We start from the raw sequence: 6175 nt of genomic DNA, 5'->3' as shown, positions 1-6175 counted from the left end.
CAGGCAGGACAGAAATTGCCTAATGGAGAGGAAATACTATATTAAGTTATTAAGATGGATTATTATTTAAATGAATTATATTTGTGTTTTATATATGAATAAATAGATTATTTTGGACTTTTACATTTATTTTATCATCATTATCATTATTTTCATTTTTGTTTTAATATTATCATTATTAAATTTTTTTTTTACCCATATATACACACAAACATACCCGTCATATATATACATGAGAAAACATATATTCAGAGAAATTCCCTGTAGAAAAGTGATACAGCCTAGCCAGGAACAGTGACAGTTTGCGCAACTAGCAGAAAGGGTTTTATTGAGGACCGTAATGGCTTGCACACTGAATAAAGCAATCTTTTAGTAAGTTAAAACAGTCAATGTCCTCTACTACAGCATGGAGAGGAACCGGCCAAGCCTGCAACCGGTTGCAATGGAAGGTGATCAATTTTCTTCGACAGATATCAAAACGGCTACAGTCATATATGATATGTTCAATTGTGTCCGGAACCTGGCAACCACAATTACAATTTGGGTTATTTATGATTTTGAATCTATGTAGATAGCTATTTAGTTTACCATACTGTGTTAATAAAGTTGTAGTGAAATGGTCATGATGTTCTGAATTAATTTTAATCCTGTGACTAACAGTTGGGAAGAAGCTATGCATTAGAGCACCATTTGTGTCTGTTTGCCATCTACAGTCCCATTGCTGAATTGATCTCTGTCGAAGAATGCGCTTAGCGTGCCCTAAAGGAAAGATTGAATAATCTATATTACTATTTAAGTATGCACTAGTAGCCAGGAGGTCAGCTAAGTCTTTTCCCAGACAGGCAGAGTGCGCCTTAACCCAACAGGCCTTAGTGTTGTGCAAGGCAACACATTTTTTGAATAAGTTGTATGTTTCTAAACTTAGTTTGGTGGCTATTTTAGGTCTTTTTAAACATGCCAAAGCAGTCTGCGAATCAATGCAGAGTAGCACATGGTTCAGTTTAGTTTCGATTATGTAATTTAGAGCATGCCAGACAGCTAAAATTTCAGCCTGAAAAATGGAACAATCCTGATGTAGCTTAAAGTCTATACAATGCAAAACTTGCATGCCTGACAGGAAAGCCATAGCTGCCCCCATGCCGCGGTCAGACCTCGAACCATCAGTGAATATCTTAAGTGGATGGTGCTCATCATAATCTATCAATGCGCCTTCATGTGAATATGCAGGGTGAGGAAGCTGCTCCACGCTAGTTTGGATAGCATACTGAACACAGTTATTATTTAGGTTCAAAGTACCTCCCTTCTTAATATTACAGTAATCATATTGCTCTCTAAGCAGTAGATCCAATGGTAATTTGTTAGCTATAAGTAATGCTGTTTCTCTTGAAATAGTCCTGTACCCCTTTATTATTTTAATACAGATTCGTCTTTGAAATTTTAATAGCATATCCCTATTCTTTTGGTACTTGAGAGCATCACCCCAGACCCCTACAGCATATCCCAGATATGGTAGCACAGCTCCTTCGTAAATAACATCTAAAGTCTTAGAATTAAGTCCCCATCGTAGGGTCGCTATTCTATTTAACATGTGAAGCAATTTCTCTGCCTTTCCCAACTGCACACGGATGTGAGGTGAACAGCTAAGTTTGTCATGTAATGTAACTCCTAGATATTTAATTGAATTTACATATTCCAAATCTTTACCATTTAAAGTCAAAGGTGGTTTATTAATTTTTCGTTTTCTTGTTACGAATAGCAATTTAGTCTTGTCAGTATTAAATTTTAATTTTGTTTCATTAGCCCAATTTTGTAGACTGGATAGTATGGAACTAGCTTTCTTTTTAAGAGAATATATATTCTTGTCAGTCACCGTCACAAGCAGGTCGTCGGCAAAGGCAAAAAGTTCACTTTCGGTGGGAAGCCTGATCCTAAAAACAGTGTTCATTAGAATATTCCACAGAGACGGGCCAGAAGCAGAACCCTGAGGAACACCCAGTGATACATCCTTAGTGGATACTGCTGTATTGTACCCTAAAGACACCTTCCTGTCTTGAAAGTAACTTGCCACAAGGTTATACAGGTTCTTTGGTACTTCGGCAGTCCGAAGCTCGCGTAGGATTAAGGCGGGCCAGGCAGTGTCAAATGCCGAGGAAATGTCCAGTGAAATTACTATGCATATTTTTTTATTACTTAAGGCATGTTGCATTATATCTCTAACTTTAATCAGGGGGTCAACAGTAATCTTCTGTGGAGTGAAGCCAAATTGATATCTATTTAGGAATTTTTTCTGATTTAAATGGTAATTTATTCTATTTATTATTAATTTTTCTGAAATTTTTCCCTAATACTGAGAGCAAACTAATTGGCCTAAAGGATTTAGGATTGTCAAGAGTTTTGCCTGGTTTTGGAATGAGTTTCACCACTGCATGTTTCCAGGCAGTGGGGAAAACACCAACAGATAAACACAAATTATAAATATTAACTAGAGAGTCAGGTGAGGTGCTAAAGACATTTTTTATAATCTCTGCATTCAACCCATCCTGACCAGGTGCCCTCTTATTCTTTCGAGCCAAAATGATTTCTTTAATTTCCGAACAAACAAAGGGCAGATCATCATCCATGTGGTATGGTTGCTGAATACAGTTTCTTATTTCTCTGTGAGAATCACTATCATTTTCAGTATTATCAGTATGAAAGAAATGATTTAAGAACATATTGGCTATTTCTCTGTCATCATACAGAGTCTTGCCTTGTACATTTTTGATTGCTAATTTGGAAGAACTAGTAATAAAGCTTTTCTTTAATAATTTATAAATGCGACCCCATGGATTAACATTGCCCTCGTCTGTACAAAACCTCTTCCAGGATTCAGTTTTTGAGAATTTAATTAAAGTTTGGTAGCATCGCCTGTCTTCTAGATATTGTTGTTTAAAATTTGTACGTTCTGGGCCACTAGATCGCTGAAGTCTTCGTCTTAACCTATTGACATTTGCTCTGGAGACCGTCAATCCATGACTCCACCAGGGAACAGAGTGTCTATACCATTTTTTGAGTGGAATACTTTTGTCTGCAGCTTTTTGAATAATCTCTATGAATTTTTGAATAATGTATTCCACTGGATGATTTTGTTGAATTAAATTGTTAATCTCTGGGATATCTTCAGAGAATGTTTTGCTAAATCTGCTCCAGTCAGCTTTTTGGACATTATAGTTTCTACCAAATGACTCGCTAGTTTCTGAAGTCCTAGCTGTAAATAATTCAATGTCAAATAAGATATATCTATGGCCTGAAAGTGATTCTGCTAGCAAGACTCTCCAATTTTTAATATTAATTCTACCTTTAGTTAAAGTCAAATCAATATAACTCTCTCCCTGATGGGAAGAGAATGTAGGTGGTCCGCCTAAATTTTGTATATTTAAATCTAAATGATATATAAGTTCTAAAATTCTCACTCCTCTCGGATTTTGAAGCCTGTCAAACCAGACAGGCGACCTACCATTTGCATCAGTGCCTATCACGTAAGGAAATTTAAAAGCAGAGAAAAGTCTATGAATGACCACAATCTGTTCATCAATATCACCAGATGGTTTTAAATAAGTAGAGTTTACTATAAATTTAGAATTTTTTGTACGGATTAATACTGTGCTAGAACACTCACTTGACAGCTCCTCGATGAAATAGGACGAGATGCTTTTATTAAATACCAACACTGCAGAGGCAATATCTAGGCTATAACAATCGATCCACCCCGGAATTCCCAGTATCCGAGACGTAGCGTATGGTTCTTGAATCAATGCTATATCTATCTTGTGGTCTGAAGCAAACTTAATTAAGTGATCTGTAGCGGTAGAGCAGCGGTCGAGGTTAATCTGCAATATTTTTAGATCCATTATTGCTTAGTGCTATTGGTACTTAGTTTAATGTAGTAGTTTAACACAGGGCAGTGATGGCTACGGGCCCCATGCCTGGGATCCACTTGGTCCGCGTCCCGTCTGCACCCCTTATTATAACGCAGACAGTTGATACACAACATGTCATGAGGTTCAACGTTGCATTCTCTTGAGCAATGATTTGCTTCTGCACAGTCGGCACAGCGAACTTCACTGCGGCATGTTTTAGTAGTATGTCTGTAATCCCAACACTTGCCACATCTTTTGTAGTAGTGAAAAGTATATATTTTCCTCTTCCTCCAACCCATGTAAAGAGTGTCACCTGCCTCCAAAAATATCCTTCTGAGCTCGGGAGACGACAAACACCCACGACCGTTCTCCCCTCTCTTCCCTGCCCAGGAAGAAGACATGCTTAATATGGTTCTCAGTGAGCATGTGAGCATTTTGTTTTATAATGTATTCTTTCATTTTCTCTTCGCTGATCTCCCAAGGAACCCTTGGGATAATTATCCTTGGGTTTCTTAAACTGGGAGCCCTTGCTTTTACGTCTCCACTGCATTTTAGGGTGTTTAACAACTTAACTGCTCCTTCTTTATTGTTGCAGTTTATAGCAAATCCTTTTAATTTTGCGGACACCAGCTACACCAATGCCCAAGTTGGTAATGTCCACCTCCTTCTCAATCTTTCCAATTATCTCCTCACTGTCAGCATTTTCATCTGGATAAACCAATAAAACTTTATCGTTAGCAAGTCGAGAGGGCCTCTTCACTACGTCCGCATAACTACTTTTATTTCTTGTGGGACTTAAAGTCCCAGAATCCTGGTTATTTCTATCAGGTTGCTGGAGGGAGTCAATGTGGTGATTTTGCTGCTGGATGACTTGATTAAAATTTTTCTCGAGCTCCTGGATCAGAAAGCTTACTCCAGCCAGGCTTTGAATGGCTTTGTCTTTAAGTTCTGTCCGCATGTTGCGGGCGGCCTCTATACACTCTTTGACGGTGAATAGTTTCTCTTTTATTCCTTCTTCTAGCTCCATGATGATGTCTTGAGACTTATCCATTCTAACTCTTTAGGTATTAATTTATTGTATTGACTTTAATTTTATTTATATACTATTCCTATTATACTATTATTTATATACTATTCCTACTGTATTATTTTAAAACTTTACCTAACCCAGGCACCAGAATGAATAAAAACAGTTCCTCACAAAAACAGCAACACGTCTTAACAGAACACTCCTGAACTGGAATCTGACATTATGACTGTTCTTGTTGACCAGTTTGGACAAGGGGATTATGAATGTATTCCCAAATGACAAGATAAATACATTAATTGATTATCTAACATTTTATGGCAATTGTTTCAAACAATTTTCCCAAAAAATGAACAACAGAAAATTGTAAATCACTCTACCATGACAATGCTAGGCTGCATATAGATATTACAATTATTACTTATCTAGGGAAATACATAATTGCTATCCTTGCAATCTACTGCAGACTGGAAACATGAGACATACAACTTACGGATCTCATATGCAATGCCATATGTATAACTTTAAGATCATTACAAATTTCTCACTGCACAGTAACTTTTCAGACACCCTGTGCTTTACCCTATCTAGAATTCATTTCAAAAATATGCAGACAAGTAATAGAATACAGCATGCTTTTGTACAAAAGTGTAATTTATTTATAGTGAAACAGTAAATTTTTTTGTGTGTAGAGTTTAGAGGTCTATATTTATCACAATGAAAACAAACTGCTGCTCAGGACCTCACACTATAAAGTTACAGCTTATGGTCATACTTATAGATTCATTGTTATATAGTAATGGGTGGAAAACCTCTTATCGAGCTGCAATTTGAAAAAATTGTAGACCTATAAATTCCCACTGTCATTTGTCTGTCTGTCCATCTTTCCTTAATCCCAAAATCTGAGTTAGATGAAAGACGAGATCAGATATGAAAACCTTCGGGCAGGTATGGGCAACCTTTTTCTACGTAAGGGCTACATTTGAAACTTTCAAACTGACACTGGCCACACATAAAGAAAAATGTGCGGGTTAATCACAAATATTTATCATCACCAGTAGACAATATGATGCATGAACAAATTATATTCCAGTATAACTTTTTTAAAATAAATGTTGTATAGTTAATGTCTATTTTTAAGTTTGATTTATTAAAATAATTAATAAAACTCATCTAATGCCTTATTTAAAAACCAAATGATAAATTTTTACAACTTTCAGATATTTACTTACCTACAATATTTACAAAA

This window comes from Centruroides sculpturatus, unplaced genomic scaffold (assembly GCF_000671375.1).
Source record: "Centruroides sculpturatus isolate CEXI.00-Female unplaced genomic scaffold, Cexi_2.0 scaffold581, whole genome shotgun sequence".
Classification (NCBI taxonomy): Eukaryota; Metazoa; Arthropoda; class Arachnida; order Scorpiones; family Buthidae; genus Centruroides; species Centruroides sculpturatus.
This window is presented reverse-complemented; position numbering follows the sequence as displayed.